This window comes from Sander vitreus, chromosome 21 (genome assembly GCF_031162955.1).
Source record: "Sander vitreus isolate 19-12246 chromosome 21, sanVit1, whole genome shotgun sequence".
Classification (NCBI taxonomy): Eukaryota; Metazoa; Chordata; class Actinopteri; order Perciformes; family Percidae; genus Sander; species Sander vitreus.
The window spans coordinates 9,435,968-9,455,736 of record NC_135875.1 but is presented as its reverse complement, the minus strand read 5'-3'; the positions used below and the strand labels follow the sequence as shown (position 1 = coordinate 9,455,736).

Sequence of the window (19,769 nt, the reverse complement as noted above, 5' to 3'; positions counted from 1 at the left end):
CGTTGCACACAGAGCTGCATCAAGACAAAAATATATTCTGTAATACATATACATAACACCATGTATATAATACACTTGGAGAGGAACAAATAAATCTCCTGAGAAACCCATTTATTCTTGTATGTGCAACTAGGGCATGAAGGCAACATTTTGTAAACACAAGCCCAATTAAAACTTGTTTTTTGCAATTAACTCTAGTTCTCCAGAGATGCCATATAAACATTCATGAATTCACACAAGAATACTCAGTAGATTCACGTTTTTAGCAGAATACTTCAAACTAGATAGACTGCGATGTGACTGTACTTCATAAAGTCTGTGGTAGGTGAACTTAGCAACCGCCATCTGTCTGCCCATAAAGAGATGAAAAGGACAGTATAATACATCAAGGAGAGGATATAAGATTGCACTCTTTAATCTTCCACATCATTGTTTGTACATACACACATATATATACACACACATACATATATATATATATATATATATATATATATATATATATATATATATATATATATACACCACATATACATACACACACATATATATATACATATATACATACACATATACATACATATACATATATATATATATATATATATACACACACATATACATACACACATATATATATATACATATATACATACACATATACATACATACATACATATATATATATATATATATATATATACATACATACATACATACATATATACATATATATATATATATATACACATACATACATACATATATATATACATATATATATATATATATATATATATATATATATATATATATATATATATATATATATATATATACATACTACATACACATATATATATATATATATATATATATATATATATACTATATATATATATATATATATATATATATATATATATATATATATATATATATATATATATATATATATATGACAGAAAGGCTATAAAACGAGAACTGTAGGTTGCATCCACAGATCATGACCACCACTACCTGTGGCAGCAGGTGACCGTATAATGGGAAAGTACTTGGCAGACAGTTTAGAAGCAAAGTCATGGAAGCTGTCTGATTGGTTGTTGAGTATGGGATTTAGTGTGGCATCGCTACCCTATCTTAACTTTTAGGCAAATAATCAACAGAAGTGTGTACTACTGGGGTCAGATTTTGACCAAAGGAAATCTGCAGTGCGTGTAAAAAGATAGCTTGAAGGAACTATTAGCAATGAAGCCCTTGAAAACGCAAGAGAAAGGTTTAAACGCTGTAAAATAAATATATATTTCATCAGCCACAAGCAATAACCGTTGTGTAAAATCTGACATGAGTGGCACACCAACTCTTCCTCCTTCACATGATTTTAAAGCACGTCTGTAAATACAATACCATTGCAAATGAGCGCATAGTGGAAGACTTGTCAAATACTCAAAGAAAGATTATCATTTGACTAGATGATACAACAACATATCAAAAATTGTGACATAACTGCAGCATCCAAAACTGCCAAAAAAAATCACAACTGAATAACCGGTCAGACAGATTAATTTAATATGTAACAAACAGAAGCACAACTTGCAGTTCAGGTGTCTTGTGACTCCAGAATTTTTATATTTGAGGTTTTTTTCTTTTAAATCAACAGAATTCCTTCTGCACACGGAGCATTTTATGTTAGTGTTACGCTGCTTTAACTATGAGTATGTAACCGGAGTGATACCAAACTGAGCACAAGAGAGGCTGGATGCCAGTTTGAACATCAGACATGCTGCATGAGTGCCTCATGTAGATGTCCTTGCAAGATTATTTACAAGCATGTGAGAACACTGACATGTACAACATACCGTGCTATAAGTACTATAGGCATCTTCTTTTCACACAATCTGTTGAATTATATCAGTTGCCAATAACTCATCTGTCAAGTGTAAGAGTTAATGTTATCTACATATTTATCTACACAGGTGAGAAAACAATTTTTTTCCCCCCATGACACCAATTTGTTCCTTTCTACTCCTAATCATTTTCGATTCAACAAGATAAGGTGGAACCAGTATGGTAAACAAATTGTAACAGCACTGCTTTTGTGCTCATTATTAATGGTACACTCATGTTTAAAGCAAAACTATGCAGCATGTAAAAGTAGAATAAACACATTCTTCTTACAAATAAATAATCAAATTCATAAGCAATATATTCCACCCTTGCCCAATTCACTACACTCAGGGGTTTTGTTGTTACAGTCTCACTTGGTCTGGTATGAACAGCAGCTTATGGTGGCTAATGTTAGCAAACTTATGCTAGGTGGGTATTGTTGTGTAACGGACATTACCAAGCAGTTTGCTGGAATATGACTCTCCTCTAATTGTGCTACTATGTTTTAGGTTGTTTTGCAAAAGTTACATAGTCTTGATTCAAAAAATGAATTGATCATCTGGCATAAAGGCAGGTATGGCCACTGTCACTACCCAGGTAAATACAGTATCAGCTGGTGCTGAATCGATTAGTCGATCCACAGATCAATGAAATAATGAGTATCCAGCTGATGTTTACTACTAAACAAATGATTGGTATTATGGAGATATTCAAGACTGTTCAGAGGATATGAGCTATTTCTAGACGTCTGCTGCACAACACGTCCAGGCACGTTCCAGCAAATAGACGAGAATGTAAAAGAAGAAATGATTGCTTAAGAGCCAATAACGGTTTTGGCCAAGGAGATTATGACAGAGCTCAGTCGCCAACTGTCATCCTTTATGAAGTCCTTTTTACTTAATTGCATACTTTATGTCCCCATCAAAACAATTACATAAAAAACATGAATTCAGATTTGTATGGCCTTTAGTATTTCATAGCAGGAGATCCTCAAATCTACGACAACCAGTCTTAGTGGGAACAGTAGGAGGCGTTCTTTCTACAACAGGAAGCAATGACCCATAACAGCCACTCTCCGTAGGAAGTCGCACATCTCTTTTTCCTCCGTAGCGCTACCTCCTAGTGATTAGAGGAACCTCTGCAAACAGACAGCCCTCTCCGCTTTCCTTTTCATATTTTACACAAGCAAACTCCAGGAATCATTACCCAACATGAGCTCATCATTAGCACATTCATAATTCAGTGTAATGGATTATGTAATTGCTCCATTAATCAGGGGAGCCACCCCACCATACTCTCCTATGCATTAGTTTAATTATGGGAAATACCTCTGTTGAAATATATGCTCCGTTTGTAGTAGCAAGAGTTTAAACGTCTGTATTTGGCACTGTGGGAACTTGTGCAGACTGAAGTTTAGAAGCAGCTTTGCGATGTACAGCCCCGAGTCCTTCTGATACACTCGCAGACAGCTCTTCCATAAAATGTGTCATGTCAGTAGGGCAAAAGGAAAAAGTAGGCAAAAGGGCAAATGCCTTTCAGGAAACCAGTTGTCAAGCTGAGGCATCACTTAAGTCACATAATTTATTGACATTTGGAGGTGGCGTCTGGGTGATGAATATTCCAGTTATATATGAAGCTGGAAGCGTCTGAAACAGATTAAGACACGTAGAAATGGAGGTACTTGTCATCTGATTCCAGCAGCTGGCATGACATGTGAGGGCTTAATCCAACAGTGTCATCAGCTATTTGTCAAGGAAAAGAGATAAAGGGCTCTGCACCTCCTTCTCCTTACTATTGTTGGAAGCTCAGTACGAAGAGTCTGGCTACAGTCCTTTAGTTTGAGTGACATTTGACTATCATCACCGAGGGATATTCAGTGTATTTCGGTCTTCTCATCATGTTAAAAAGGTCAGTAACAGGCAGAGCCCCCCTTGCACTCATAAGTGCGCTGAGTGCTGACAAGAAATAACAGCTTTTGTTGAAAAAACCTTGCATAAGAGAAATCACTCCACATATACAGAAATCGCAGCACACTTATCTGTTATTTTCCTTGTCTGCTTTCCTCCCCCAGATTTGACTTAAAATTATTCCTTTCTTACTTTTCTGCTTTGTTCCTGCACTTGGACGGAGAGTGAGAGAGCCTGAAAATGAATATGTATTTTACACTGCTGCATATACAGTCCAACATAAACCTTAAAATCCAAATAAGACCAGAGTGATTGGTCCTTCAGTCACTACCTACACAAAACAAACTGAATGGTTTGTGGTTCGTGTCAAGATGTTGGCAAAGCTTCACAAGGCTTAAAGCCTGCTGCCAATAATGCAGACAGAGCCAAACAGAAAGACAGAGAGACACAAATGCAGAATTAAACATGACAAGAAATGTTTTTCCATTGTGAGAAATGCCCATGTAATGCTTAAAAAAAGAAGGGCTTATGCATTCACCTCGTAGAAGTGACATTTAAATAAGCAAGAGCCATTTTCTTCCTCGATCCCTCTATCGCTCCCGTTCCCTGTGTGCCACTGTAATTTGAAGCTGTCCCAAACAAATCCTCCTAATAGACCTTTTCCAAATGTCAGGTTCCCTCATGACGGTCTCAAAAAAGCAGGCCCTTGGAAACTTTGGTCAGGAAAACAAAGGATTTTAACCGTACATGCACATTTATGGGCAGTCACCATTCACTCCTCGCACAGTTGCTGGAGAAGGGAGAGAACTGACTGTGCTACTGACGTTTTTAATTAATTCTATAAGTATTGCTCAATATGCATGCATGCGTTTATTTTTCTACCCGGTCATTTACTTCTAGTTGGAATACTGAGGACGTCAGTCCAATTTTGGACTGGGATTTTTCCCAGGACAGGTAAAGACAGTGGTCAGTTCATAACTGGTTCCTATAATGGCATCAAATCATCTCTAATCTCCTCTGCCTGTTCTGCCTCCTCTGCCATGTTCTGCCTGAACATGCTGTGTCCTCAATCAAACCAGTTCTGCCACAAGTGCTGCATCTGGATCCTAAACCTGAGACTGTAATGTAGAAACACTGTAACATTTAACAATGTAAAGTTAAAAAAACTGGTGAAGTTACAATGGATATTTAAAAAAAAAACTATTTGAACAGAAATGTCCCATTCTGGCCTTTTAGCCTGAGGGGATGCACGAGAGACAACTAATCTTGTCTGGACAGAATGTTTTTTTTTTGTTCAGAGTCAAAAACATTTAAAGAAAAGAAAATAATCTCTTCATAGATATTCAATCTAAACAGAAGCTGCACAGAATGCTTGGCATAAGACAGAGACAAGAACTCAGTGACTGTGCATTTAATAACCTTGGGCACAAAGAAAGTTAACAAGAAACTGTTAGCAGAGTGCACAATCTCAAGAGTCCTTTCACTGCCCTGAGTGTGAGGGAATGAGATGAGGTAGAGCAAGGGGAGCTAATCAACTCTTACTACTCAGTGGCATTTCATGCACTGTCTGCCACTAGTTCAGTGTGCACAAAGGGCACAGAGCATCAATAAGTCAACATGCTGCTAAAGCAGGAGTGGATCCAGACTCGTCAGACATGAAAAGAGAGACACAACTTTTCAGCAAGTGCAAAATTAAATTGATTTTGAATTGAACTGCTCGAGGGGTACAGAGTGACTTAAGTTACCATGGTGAGCGTAAGGAAAAGTTTAATATAAAAAGAACATCTGACTCCCACAACAAGACCTGACAAGGTAATGGATTGAGCGGATATATTCACATTTCTTAAGACACAGCTTCTAAGTACAAAAAAGCTGTCCTCTCGCTAATAATCTCTCTCTCTCTCTCTCTCTCTCTCTAAAAAAATATAAGATGCTGAGCCAATAAAGGTGGTGGGCGGGGAGAGGGAGGTTAGAGGAGAAAGACAGGAAGAATGAATCAAAAAAAGCGGCTTTTCTGCTTTTTTATTATGAAGAATTGTGTACTGCCATCTTCTAATCAGTGCCATCGCAGCTGCACATCGTGTCACCATGTCCAGACGGCCAGGCTGGTTTTGAGCTTTTTTTCATTTTTTTTTTAAACTTCCCCCTCTCTTTCTCGTTGCCTTGCATCAGGCAAAGGATCTGATGCTTTAATATGGTTGCCAGTGAGGCAACAGCCATTTAATAACAATGCAATAGTTCCTCACAGCAGTAGTCCAGTGTCGCTCACACACCCCGCTGTGTGCAGATGGTACATTGTCTGTGGTTTCCGAAAACATTCTCCTTTCGGAGATGTTTTTCCTTTCTTCCCCACCACACACACACTGCCCTTCTTGTCAGCAATATTTAACTATTTAACTCTCTTCTTGATAGAAACAACATACAATTGCTCTGCAGTCTTATTTCTGCTATGGTTTCTCATTTTATTTCGTAACAGGTCAGCTGAAGTGTCCCCCAGAGGTGATTGGCCTGTGTGTGTGAGTGTGTGAGTGTGAGTGTGAGTGTGTGTGTGTGTGTGTGTGTGAGTGTGAGTGTGTGTGTGTTTTTTCTGGCAGTAAGCCTCTTGCATGTGCCTCACAGCCTCCCACAGTGGGGGACATCTGGAGGAGGCGTTACTGTGTACACAGAAAAAAGAAGAAGAGTTCAGGCCTGAAATATCATCCTCCAAGGACATAACTGGCTTTCATTAACACACAAAGGGGGAAATATGGCGTTGGGAGATTTATTCAAATCAACATGGCTAATGTTGCCATAAGCCAGTCACCTTGCCAAGATACCCTAAAACTCATTCTCTCCATCAGTGGCCCTTCCTCCGACTCGCCGCTGAGAGCAATTAGTGCACGTTCTGATGAAAATGACCGGTAATTCAGTGGAAGGAAAAAGCCTCAGAACAACCATTTCACAAGGTAGATGTTCATTATGCGCCAGCAGGGAAGAGCCTCCTCTTAATAGAGTGCCAGCCATAAACATCCCTCATCATCACCGAGCTTGCCATTTGATCTCACCTCTGGGGGTTCTACACTGGGCATCTTCATTCATTTCTTCTATGTTTCACTGTCTGTTTACTCAGTAATGGACTCTGCCCAGAGAGTTGTTAAGAGGGGAACAAAGAACGACACTCTGCTGTGGCGGTGATTAACGACTGAATTAGAAAGCAACTCCAGGTCACCTTCTTTAACATCGTGATGGATTATCTAATGCGAGAATCTGATAGCCTTTGTTATAGGTGAGCTACAACCTGGATCACAGGTGCTGGAGCAACACGACGGTGCATTAACAGTGATCATCAACATTCCCATGAATCTATAATCAATAAACACCATGCTGTAATTAACAGCCAAAAACAATGCAGTGAGACACAAACTGAGATGAGATAATAAGCATCTCACTGATGAGTGTGCATGCAACTGTGTCCACCACTGTCTGTAAAGCCTTAGTTAGTGTTGCCCTAGTTCAGCTGTGAATGCGCCATGTCTCCTGTCACAGGCAGTTTACAAGACTGAAAACGAGGGTTGCCATCTGTCCCACCTCTATGGGGTGCACAGAGGGACGTTTTGCACAGTTTTGGCATGCCCGACTTCCCCTAATGCTGCACAAATGTTTAGAGACATTATATAAGCAATGAGACCGTCACTTGGGTGGAGGGGGAATGGAGATAGATATGTGCAGAGGAGGAGGAAAAGCAAGAGAGTACGAGAGATTAAGCGTGAGAGAGCAGACCTGCATTCTCCTAACATACCGCATTCAGGAAAACAACAGCACTACAGGGCTGTGTTGGTGTTGCTATATGGTACACAAAGAGGATACAATACAAACCAAAAAGTCCAGCTAGAAGGCCTTTTAAATGCCAAGGCCCCACATGGGGTGTTTTCACAACTTTGAGGCAGGCTTGTATAATTTTAGAAAGTTTTAACAACCGCAATAACTAAAATCTGGGTAGGTAAATCGCAATAAGCCCAATGCTGCAGGGTACCTGGTAAGTGAGCTTGCTTTAATAAAGCAGAGTTTTGTAGGATGGTAGGCAAAAAGTAAAGTAACCAGGAACAACCTTTTTTTGCTATAGTTTGAATACGCTTTAACAATTGCCCAAAGTAGGAAGTCAGTGAGAAATGCAAACAAACCTATCTTCAGCTCTGCATCAGACTGCATCTGCACTGGGAGAGAGGGCAATCTGAAAATAAAAAGATTGAGTTCACTCACTGCAAGGAAAGGTGATACTGAGTTCAATGAAATATAGCCTATCCTGGAAACCAGGAAAAAGAGGAACAGCAACTTGCTTGACGCACGGAGCAATGACTGCACTACAGCCAAAGGAAAGACATGTTTTTGTGCTGTATGCGCATGTAAAAGGTGGGAAGGTCATCCCCAGCAGAGTACACAGTGGATGTCCTGGGAGAGGTTTTAAATCCTAAGACATGTTGCAACGGACACTTGGAAGAGCATTTGTATGCAATTCACTCCTTGCTCCTTTCACAGGGGAACAAGTTGAGATATAGCTGGGAAACTAAAGCAGCCACTGTGACATGGACAATGCATGCAAATAGAAAAAACAAGAGGAGGAGAATTCAGTTTCGACACGTATTCACTACTTTGACACAATAGCATCATACAGTATAAAGCAAAAGTGGAAAACCAATTTCCAAGCATGCATACGTTTGCCTTAGGGCTGGGTACCGACTCCGGTACTTTTTTGTGCGGACGGTACGAAATGACATCGCCTCGGCAGTTTGTTTAAGTCACAGTGAGTCACGGCAATGCCGGTAAATCAGTTCCAAGTGTGGTTAGACTTTTCAAAACGCCACGCAATATAATATTAATGGCGAGCCCGAAAGCGGTCGCAGTGCAGTTACACTTCCACTTATGGCCTTTTTCCATTACATGGTACCTGCTCAAATCGCCTCGTATCTACTCGCCTTTTTTGATTTTCCATTGTGAAAAAAAGTCCCTGGTACCTGCCAACAGGTACTTTTTTTTTAGTACCACCTCCGTTGAGGTTCCAAGCGAGCTGAGGCGATACCAAAAGGTGACGTGAAAACCTGCAGACTACTGATTGGTCGGAGGGAATCGTCACTAATCACTGCGTCATCATTGCTAGCGACAGACGGGGGTGTCCTGAAAAACCCCGCCATTTTTAAATAGTTTAGCCAGTGGTGTTTTTTTTTGCTGCCTCCAGCTTCTTTTGAAACAAAATTTGTCCTCTGGCTGTCGCAACAGCCACATTCAGAGAATCAAAAACAACACACCTTCGACGTTCTGTGTGTGTGTGTGTGTGTGTGTGTCGCGTTAGGTCATGGCAATTTCCTGCGGCGTCGCTATGACGATCAGCCACGCTCGCCTCAAGCAAGAGGCGGTACTAAATCTGCAATGGAAAAAGGTGGACGGCACCGCAGTTGAGTCGAGTCAAGCCTAGCCGAGTAGAGCTGGTACTAGCAGTGGGTAAGCGCCATTAGACAGACAGGGAGTGTTCTCTTTGCCCTTTTGACTGACTGACAGGCTGGAGATTGTAAAGCAAGGCAACTTTATTTCTATAGCACATTTCAGCCACAAGGCAATGGAAAGTGCTTTAAATTGAACATTAAAGCGTAATTAAAAAAAGATAGAAAATAAAAAATAAAATAAGATACAATTACAAGAATAAAAGTTTTAGTGCAGTGTAAGAAATTAATAATTATTTGATTTGATAGGTTGTAGAGACGGGTTTGGGAGGGGAGAGGGAGGTGTTGTATTTTGTGTGGCGTGTGTAAAATGCCCTAAATAAATAATATAATGTTCTAAGTAAATAGGTTTAGAATTATTTTTACACCTGAAATAAATTTTTGTTATCGCAATGGGAAAGTACCGACATCTGTACTCAACCCTAGTTTGCCTACATTTACTCGACCAACACTCCAACCGTAAACTGCACCTGTCACAGTGTGTACATCTTTACAACTGTGCAGTTGGAGGATACAGCCCGCAGTGGCAAACCTAATGCACTGTTTAGGAAAGCTGCTAACATTCAAGGAACAACACTTAAAACTCAAAAAAGGCTGATTTTAACTGTGTGGAAATATACCTATTGACTGCTCCAGTATATTTTCTCCACTTCAGACAGCACCTTTTCTTTTTTCTAATTTTGGTAAAAGGGCCACTTAACGTTGCCTCGTCTGAGTTTGCCACTCCTTTCACCACATGACCACCTTGCCGCTACTTCTTTTCTCAGCACTCTTGTGTTGTGGCTGGTTGTGTTCAATTTAATCCCTTCCGCTTCCAGCTGCTTATCATTTGTGTCAATATTGGAGCCGACAGTGTGAGACAGACATCTCTGTACAAAAGGTACACAACATTGAATCTGAGAAGTGATTTAGTGCCAAATGAATCATGACTGCTGTCGTTTAATTCTGCCCACAAGTACAAGCCTACTGTCACAGAGCACCGTCCTGCTGATGGTGTCTAGGATTATAACAATGTGTGGTTGAGCTTGACAGAGCACGCTGGGCTCTTTCTTTGGGTAGATAACTAAATAATTAATTGTTGGGGCTTATTGGTTGCACAGGAGGTAAAAGCATCACTTACCAGAACATAGAACAAGCTACAACTCCAGATATAAGTTGGTCTTTAATTCTAACAAACTTTTTTTGGGACTTTTTGCAGGTAGGAAACCAGTGAGCATTCATGTCCTTTTTCATACTGGTTGGTTGGGTTGCCTGCACAGTGGTGGTGGGTGGGATCTGGAGGGTGGGGGTGGAGGATTGTGCACCCTCCCTCACTGTGGCTGTGGCTGTCATGGGGTTCTTTAAGGGCACATGGCTGTGTACACCCTGCCAGTGCCGTCAGTGGAGTTAGCAGTGACAACAGCGGCAGTATGGGGGAATTGGCCAGACCAAATTGGGGAGGGAAGGGGGAAAAAGGAAAAATTACTACAGGATTAGCTACGATTAAGGTCACAAGACATTGGAGAAATGTTAAGAAATAACAAGTCTGGGCAAGAAATGTGTAGTTGGGCTGTCCTTTAGGCCCTGTTACCTCGCCTGGGATGAAGCCAAAATACTGCACAACAGGTGAATTTGCATACATTTGAACTTTTAATAGTGCACCTTTACTTAGTTTTTCAGCTTCATAAGCTGCAGCTCAGCCTGAAAAAATATGTCGCAATCTGCTGGAATTTACCATAAGAACTAGCAGTGAGACAATATCCGTATGCCACATGATGTTCCTCAAAACATTACAAATCCATGGAAATTCATCATTATTTAAAAACTCACTGAAATTAAACATTATATCCTTACAATTCCTTTCTTTTTTGTTTATGTCATAGAACACCCATAACGTTCAGGGTTTTATGGCTATTAAACCTTGCAAGTAAAATGACTGTAGGCATAGTGGGCAGGAAATGCTATGAATGATACCACCCCCCATGAAAAGCCTACCACCTACCCACACACTACCCATGCTGACCTCAACCGCTGATTTGTATCACTTTCTCATATTGCACACATACTGAGATGTTTCCGTGTACTTGTAGAAAATGTATCTATGGTAATGGTGCTGTATGAAATGCACGCATATCTATGAAGACATTTGTATTATATAGAATTTGCCAGAAAATGAGACAACTCAACAGATTAACTGGGCTGATATGCAGATACAAGAGGATAAACTGTAGATACTGTGTGATAAAGTGTTGAGTACAGCAGGCTTCTTAGGCCGTCTGAGCAGCGAGGAAACTTGCTGCTGTTATCATGGTGGTCCTTCTCCCTCGTTCATAGCCTGCCCTGCAATTAATGATGCACAGTGATTTTCCTGGAATCACCCCCCATCCTGTGTTTGCGCGTTTGTATGTATTTATGTATGTGACTGTGTTTGTGCAGGCTTGCATGTATAAGAGAAAGCAAATTTTCTCTACGGTGCACCAGGCGGATACCCACTGAATTTGTATTCAGTAATGAGACGGGGTCAGAGAACGATGGTGAATTTGTAACCATGCATAGTCTCCCATAATTCCATTTAATAGTCCTGTAAACACTTATAAATGCGGGCGATAGTTACGGCAGCCCCCCTGCCCTCAGCTCTCATCAGGCTAGCACATCTCCTAAGAAACCAAGGGCAGGAGAGGAGTAGATATTGCAAATTACATTATGGGACATGAAATTAATCCACCCTCCCGAAACATTTGGCCTTCACACAGTTTAACCTTGAAACTGCTTTTTACTCCCTTGCACGAGGGCTTGATAAACCCCCTACATAACATCCAAAAGAACGAGTCCGACATTACAACAATAGCTCTGCCAAGGTAATTATTCAATAGGATCCTTCACCGTGCTGATGATATGTTGTAATTTCATTTCACTTACGTCTGTTTCATAATATAATACACAATTGAGCAGGGGCACTTTAAGTCCCAAAAGACCACTTCCTCCTTAAGATAATAAAAGCCTTTTGTGCATGCCTTTGAGAAATCCTTGGTGGATTATGTGAGTATGGATTCGGGAGCACATCAATTAATATGCATTAAATGAAAGAGTATTAAGTTGTAAGAAAATAATTAATAACTATAATTGCTGTGCTGCTGCTTTGCCTGACAAAATCATACTTTAATGCTAACATAACTGACTTTGAAATCACCAACAGGGGCCAATGTACAAGAGTTACTTGACCTTTTACATGGCTGAAAGATAATGCATTTCCACTTTATTACATGGTCACCTCACTCTCCCCTGATACTTATGTGGAGTGGTGAAAGCACCAGCACAAAGTGACTGTTAGATCCAATCCAATAACTGCAGAACAATTCCTATCTGGTAGCCAACGCTAAAACCACATGAGGTTCAGCTCTACTAGTTTGAGCCAGAATAAAAATACATCTGTTTGTGTTAGAGAACAATGTAGATCTCTTAAGCAAGCCCTATTGCTGGATCTTGCCCCTTTGTACGGTACAGAGAATAGTGCTGGCACAGGGTTCCACTTTCCCGGTTGCCATAAGAAAGACATTCACAACTCCAATTATCCTTTACCCCTGCGTAGCTCCAGAAAACACAATCGCTGCCACTGTCAATGAAATTATAGCAATGGAGGAGTAAGCAATGACAAGGGGGGAATCTGGTGCCCTCCCCCCCCACACACACACACACACACTTCAATGTGCCAAAAAGTGAAGATGAAGAGTGCCTCAGGAGAACAGAGAAGCAAAGAAATGGGAATGACAAGCAAAATGTTTCTTTGAGATACATTTTTAATATACCATTTCTAAAGGTGAGATGAGTTTTGAAGCCATAAGACAGTAGCTACGGCTGAGTGATGGTGCCTGTAGTTGCTCTAAGTAGCGAAGATACTGAGTAGTTTCCACTGCAGCGCTCGGTTTCTGAACTTATTCGTTCTGACCAAGGGCAATCGGCTGCAAGAATTCCCATCTTGATCAGTTTACAGTCATACGCAGAGTTTGCGGGGGGGGCAGGGGGAGCACTGCCCCCCCGGTGGCTGAAACTGGGACATTGCACTGTTTCAAAAATGAGTGGAATAATTACGTCTGGCATGACCAGATCTTTTATAAATATTTTAAATAACACAAAACAACCAAATGGTGGTAGGTAATACATCTTATTTCATATAAAAAATAAAAAAAAAAGTTCACCTAAGACCATTGTCGACGCATACGCAGGACACAAAAAATGAAAATTACTGTTGCACTAGTCTGGACATCTTTCCGTGCCAACATTGCAATAAAAGGTTGCCTAAATGCCATGTAGCCTATATAAATTTGCTGTCAGCTTACTAATTGATTGCGTGTTTTGTGTAGATTTGGACTTTTATAGTCTATGTTTTATTCCACTTTGTTTAAACGGCGAAGTGGAGAGGCCTCGTTCACCCGTTTGGAGCTGGCTGGTGAATGTGACGCTCATATCGGCCTTGCTGGATACACCGTGACTCTGTTTGTGGATCTACTGATCGCTGTGGATTACTTTTTTTTCCATGTCATTGGATTACGGCAAAATACGGATCTTTTTTCTTAACGTGTCTTAACGTTTTATGGTGAGTTTGGAGAGGCATCTCAACAGACTGTAGGTCGAACACTGATTGTTCACTGTTACATTTTAGTTGAATTTGTCTATTGTGTTCCAAGACAGCCGTGCCGCGATTGGATTTCATAAAGGCGGATTGTTAAATTGTTACAATGTAATTTAAAATCTGCTTTAAAAATAAACATATACATTTATTTAGCATGTTTGTTTTGTCCATATGTGCTCGTGCTGTGTTCCCCAAGTGGTAGGCCAGGGCTCAGCTGCTACAATGAGTTTTTTTTTTTTTTGTTTTTTGCCCCCCCTGGCTCGAATGTCAACCTCCGCTTATGTTTACAGTTCTACCTCCATGGTTTTTTATCAAAATTGCCCCAGCTTTCAGCTAAATCAATCTTGCCTTTGGTTGGAGATAATGAGCATGTTCACCGGGCTTCAAATGAACACCGCCGCTCCCGGGTTCCTCAGCTCAATATAGTCACATCATGCAGACACTTTTGAGGAATGCAGAAAGAAGAAGTTTTAGCCTTCAGATACCAATTAAAAACACATATTCAAATGGACCTAAAAAAGGAGCACACTGAGGCATTCATTTACAGTGCAGCCCCATCACTCGCTATCAGATTCATCCCAATTGTTTTCAACTCTGACAAACAAACACTCTCATCAGAGTGGAAAGACTCAGAACAAAAGACTATCTCATCTCTGCAGGATCAAAGACTATATAGAGAGTTAGTGTGAGCACACACACAGATATACTAATTTTTACACAACACACACTCACTCTCATTCAAAAGGGCATTGGGGCAGGATTTACCAGCTCAGTAGCACTGTATGCATGCATAAGATGATCCTTATTAAAGACTATGGTGAATATTAGATCATTATCGTTATTATCTCTGCTGTGAGAAAGACTTGCTACAAAGGAAATAACTGCACAGGAGATAGAGATATTTTCTTCATCTGTTGCCTTTTTAATGCTGTAAATATTGGATTTAAATTGTATATCCATTAGGTATGTGATGTATGGTTACATTACTGTAATATGACTAAGGATTGCACTGCATCTTCTGCTTGTTTAGGTAAAGCAAACTAGGGTTGCAACGAATGATTACCTTAATTATCTATTAATGAATGTTTAAAATTGCTTAGCATTGAAAAAGTCAAAAGAAATTATGAAAAACTCCCTTCACAACTTTACACAGCCTAAGGTCACATCTTATTATTGCTTGTTATGTCCAACCAACTGCCCAAAATCAAAAGAAATATTAATTTAGCAATTATATGCAAGAGCGATAAGCAGCACATCCTCACATTAAATAGGTTGGAACGAGCAAATGTTCGGCATTTTAGCTTGATAAATGACTTAAACAGTTAATCAGTTAGCAAAATTGCAGATTCATTTCCTGCCAGTGCACTAATTTGAGCGCTAAAACATATTTAGAAGACAAACTTGAAATGAAAAAAGAGAAATTCAGGCAGCTCTTCAACCAGTCAGAATTTTATCCATGACATATTTGGTACCACAGCCCAGCGGGTGTGCAGGGACTCTGAAACATGCTCCGTCTCGCTTCCGCAGCACTTCCAGGGAAGCTGCTCCCATAAATCCCTCTTAATGGTTGCTGGTGAGGGAACTTTTTAACACAGAACTTAGCAGCCACTGTTATTCACTCGTAGAGCGAGAGTCTTGGGATGATGGATGGTAATAAATATTGCACGGGGCTAACAGAGGTTCCCTCAGAGACGTTCAATTGCCTTGAGTGATAGGGTGCTGCTCGGCAACACAGGAGAGGATGGCAGAGGGCAGGCTCTTCACGGGGTCGACTAACTGAGTCTGCTCAATTTCCTCTCTGGAAATACGACAGTGACCATTCTTAACGATAACACGGTTTCACAATGGGGGAAGGGAAGCGGAAAAAAGGGGGGTATCTGCAAAAAGTATGTCACTATCTCAACTTATGTATGGCAAGTTTGTTGGTTATGAATGAAGAATGTATTGTCTCAAAGAAAATAACGATCCTCTGTGGACCAGTAATGATTGGGAATGTACCTGGCATGTGAGGGAAAATGAACACTACTCAGTGTTATGACCAGTTCCCCGCTGCACTTGTGACTGGAACAGTTTAATGGACAAGGGAGCCCTGTTGTGCCGAGCTGCCCACCATCTTAACAGCTTCCTTGACAATGGCCGACAACAGAGCAGATGTCCAAGCTGCACACATCTGTAGTGGCCTTATATTCCTTTAGGCACACACACCCCCGTCCTCATCCAATACACCCATAAAACAGACAAAGAGCTGCTTTACCAAGGTCACCCCCTATTCAGCTTGCATGCATTGAAAACAAATGTTTTGTTATTATTGTTAACCTCACTATATTTTGACTAACAATTCAAGTTCTTATTTGTAACTCATTCACTTTGATTATATTATGATAACTTTTGTAGGTGTTACTCCAAGATAGAAATCATCTTTGTTGAAATGACTGATGATATTTTTGATGAGTGATAAAGATAACTCTAGTTCTTCGTTAATCCAACACGTGTCCTGTTGTCATATTTTCAGAGTAATCCGTGAATTAATTAGCCCAATAATGTGTAAGAACACTTTAGTATGTGCGATTAACAAGTTAACACAAAGCAATTAGCGGCTCATTTATACACTGTCGGCACCTAGCAGTGGCTGTACACATAATATGCACTTTCGTGACCATTTTTTAAGTTGACACAGTCAGCTAATGTGCTAAATCCCAATTTCAATATCAGCTCTGCAACTATAAATACGATTTTAACAAATGAGCTTGAGTAAAATGCAGCAAACCGCCCAAGAGTGGGAACTACAAAAATCAGTCCATTATTCTCCTCCAGTGGTTTTAAAGTCACATCCTGGGGGGGGGCATCCCAAGAAACATGAGGCTCAGTTTCACTTGCATTTCACTTACAACAAGAGACTGCAAAAGGATGAAGTTACTATATCCACACTTTATTTGCCCACATGCAGATCTGCAACTCTCCACACTAAACCACAAAATCCTTTCAGGGGATATTCCTCGAGGCAAAATGTCATCAAATGCAGGTGTTTGATCCACTAATCACTTGTGTGTCCCTGAGATAAAAAAAAGAAAAAAAAAAAAGAAGAAAAGTTTAGGGAGCCTATGATCTTCTGTAATTATGTGTGGCAGCTTCTTTAAAGTCTTCTAATTGTGGGGGGGGAGAATCATGTGAAAGGTCAGTGGCACTGTGATGCAGCTTGGACAGCAGATGTGCTCCATAGTAATTTGTTTAGTTTTTTTTCAAAAAGAAAAGATGCCCAGGCTAAGCAGCAGCAAGCGGCGCTGAAGATTACACAGGATGACGTCTTTCACCACACTATTTTGCCCAAAAAACTCAGTCAGCCTGGTCAAATGTGAGGTATTAGAGGCTTTAAGAACAAATACCCTCACTAGAAAGCATAAAGTCGCCCACACAACTCCACAAGCATTCAACAAACACTCTAATAATGCACTTCCTATTTTCTTTTAACCTACACACTCCGTGCGGGGTCTCGTTGTAAGCAAAAACAATACAGTCTCCGAGTCTTTGCCGAATACCCTTGCATGCATAAAGGGGAGGTACACGAATGGCAGCATTTGGAGGAAAAAAAAGAGGGCTATTCGTGTTAACATTGACAGTTACGCCAGGTTTTACGTGGTCAGAAATAATGTCCGTGTGTGTGTGTGTGTACAACCCACCCGACCATTCCCCATCTTCATGGCGCAGTAAGGTGGACACACATGGTCAGAGCTTGTATGCGGACCTGAAACCCGACGGCAGCCAGTCATAGCTAACTCTCCTTTAAAACACTACAAACTGAATTAAACGTGAAAAACTGTGTTGCTTTTGTAATGCAGTCTTACCTGGATGAATGACGTCTAATCGCAAGTTGAGAAGCCGACTTTTTAGGCACACGTCGGCGGCAGCATCATCCTCTTTGGGCAGAAATGTTTCATGTAAAGATTTGGAGTAATTCTGATTCCACCTTATTAATCCTCCGCGCGCTACAAAAGCGGCTTCTTTTAGCAGATGGGAAGAAACGGTCGGATAGAGAGGGGTGATAACCTTACAGGGAACAGGCTACAACGTGTTATACCCTACGCGTCCTTGTTTATTAAAATACGGCCGAGCGTGTTTGCGTAAACGCCGAGTAACCTAGGTGTCTGCCCAACTGTTTCACTGTTTTCTCTCCCCCCCCCCCCTCTCACTCTCTCTCCCCTCTCTCTTTGGCTGTAGTGTCTAACTCTCATTTTTTTAATCAAGGCGGGGTCTTGGGTCGTTTAAACCAATGACATAAACCAAGAAGAAGAAATACCCCTCCTGCTCCTCCACACACACACACACACACACACACACACACACACACACACACACACACACACACACACACACACACACACACACACACACACATTCTGCTATTAGGAGGTCAAATAGGAAATGTTGTTACTATTCTCACAAATGACCATGTCTTCCCCCCCCATCACCTCAAAGGGTCACTTCATCCAAATCACAAAAAAGACATCTCACTTATTTGGCCATTCAGATTCAGTTTTGGTTTCATGTGCTAGGGCATAGCAATCCTTCTTTTTGCTATATAGCAACACAATAAAATAGAGGGGGGTGAAGTTTTTGTTGTGGAACTCACAGCATTGATGGCATTGAAGACTAGAAAAAAACGATGTCCCTGTTACTGTGACTAATCCACAAATGTCCCTGTTTTTCTGTTTGATCAAAGACCTAGTCCCAATGAACACTGTTGACAGTGAGGTATGTGGAATATTCAGAGTAAGTAGGACACTGCTTGTGGAAAGATTTTTTACTGTTGAGTTTTAGTAAGTAAATTTAAAGCTGCGCTAATCAATATTTTTATGTGAACAATATGTCATATGACAATGTGTAACATGATGCAGTCTACGGAGCGCTTTAGTATCTTTAAAATCACTTTCGGTTTTATGGCCTTTTTATGGTGTGTTTTTTTCCTTTCTTTTGTAAAGATTATGTTTTTGACTTTTTTTGTTAGGTCACAGTAGAAATTCAGACAAGACATTTTGATGTAGAGAGACAGGCGACTTGAAACTAAATGAAACTAGGATCATCGTGATTACAGTATATTGTAGGCATTTTAACCAGTAGGCCATGAAACCCCAGCTTTACTGTCTTAGTTCAGTCCGTAAGCTCTCATAAGAATTGTTTTCAGATGATCCAGATGACAAAGACTTACATGCCTGGCACATGCAAAAAGTACAAAAAACAAACTTCCACTGATCTTTATTGTATTGGATGGTGGTCGAGGTTTTAGAGATGGATATTTGGATGGATCTGGGCAAATAGAACCAAAACTATCTGCGTGTGTCAACTATGTGTCGAGTTTAATACAGAATCTTTAATAGGCTTATAATGTCCCCACATGGAATTAGGTATGTGTCAGCGCAGCTCATGTCTGCAGTGAATCTACAATTTATGGTATTGCTTTAACATAATACTCAGATGTTAAGAGGCCTGTACAAGCCTGTGATATTTGTGTTTCACCCTTTTAGATTCTACAAATGATTATTGGTTCTGGATCACAGTGGGATGCTGCTGAATGAAAGCTCATAAAATAATAGTCACGTTAGTAAGCCTTGTAGAGATGTGCTTACATTTTACATGTTTGATAAGATCATAGAACGAACTGTACGTTAGGATTTATTTTGATTTCTCTACAGGGATTGTTCTGCAAGTAGTGTTTTGTCTTCTGTAAGGGCAGACAATTTGATTTAAGCAATGCTAAATATAGTTTGAATGTGTTATACTCTGTATATACAGTACATGCATGATTGATTTACATGATTGACCATACAGCAAAGCACGTGACCCCCAATGCTTTGTGAACACAAGGGGGTCACAGATGACATCACATGATTGATATTT

At 40.4% G+C, this 19,769-nt stretch overlaps 1 protein-coding gene across 4 annotated transcripts in view; it reads right to left on the bottom strand.

The window, feature by feature from the left end:
* The window catches only part of ctbp2l (C-terminal binding protein 2, like), a 97,262-nt gene extending 79,218 nt beyond the window's left edge, over nucleotides 1-18,044 (bottom strand). For 3 of the 4 annotated variants that reach the window (XM_078278500.1, XM_078278504.1, XM_078278507.1), the window contains exon 1: nucleotides 17,720-18,044. The gene's annotated coding sequence lies outside the window, so the exon portion shown is untranslated. Of the gene's footprint in view, nucleotides 1-7,954; nucleotides 8,005-17,719 lie in introns of all 4 variants that reach the window. The other variant, XM_078278501.1, reaches the window with a different exon arrangement.
* Nucleotides 18,045-19,769: the final 1,725 nt, after the last annotated feature.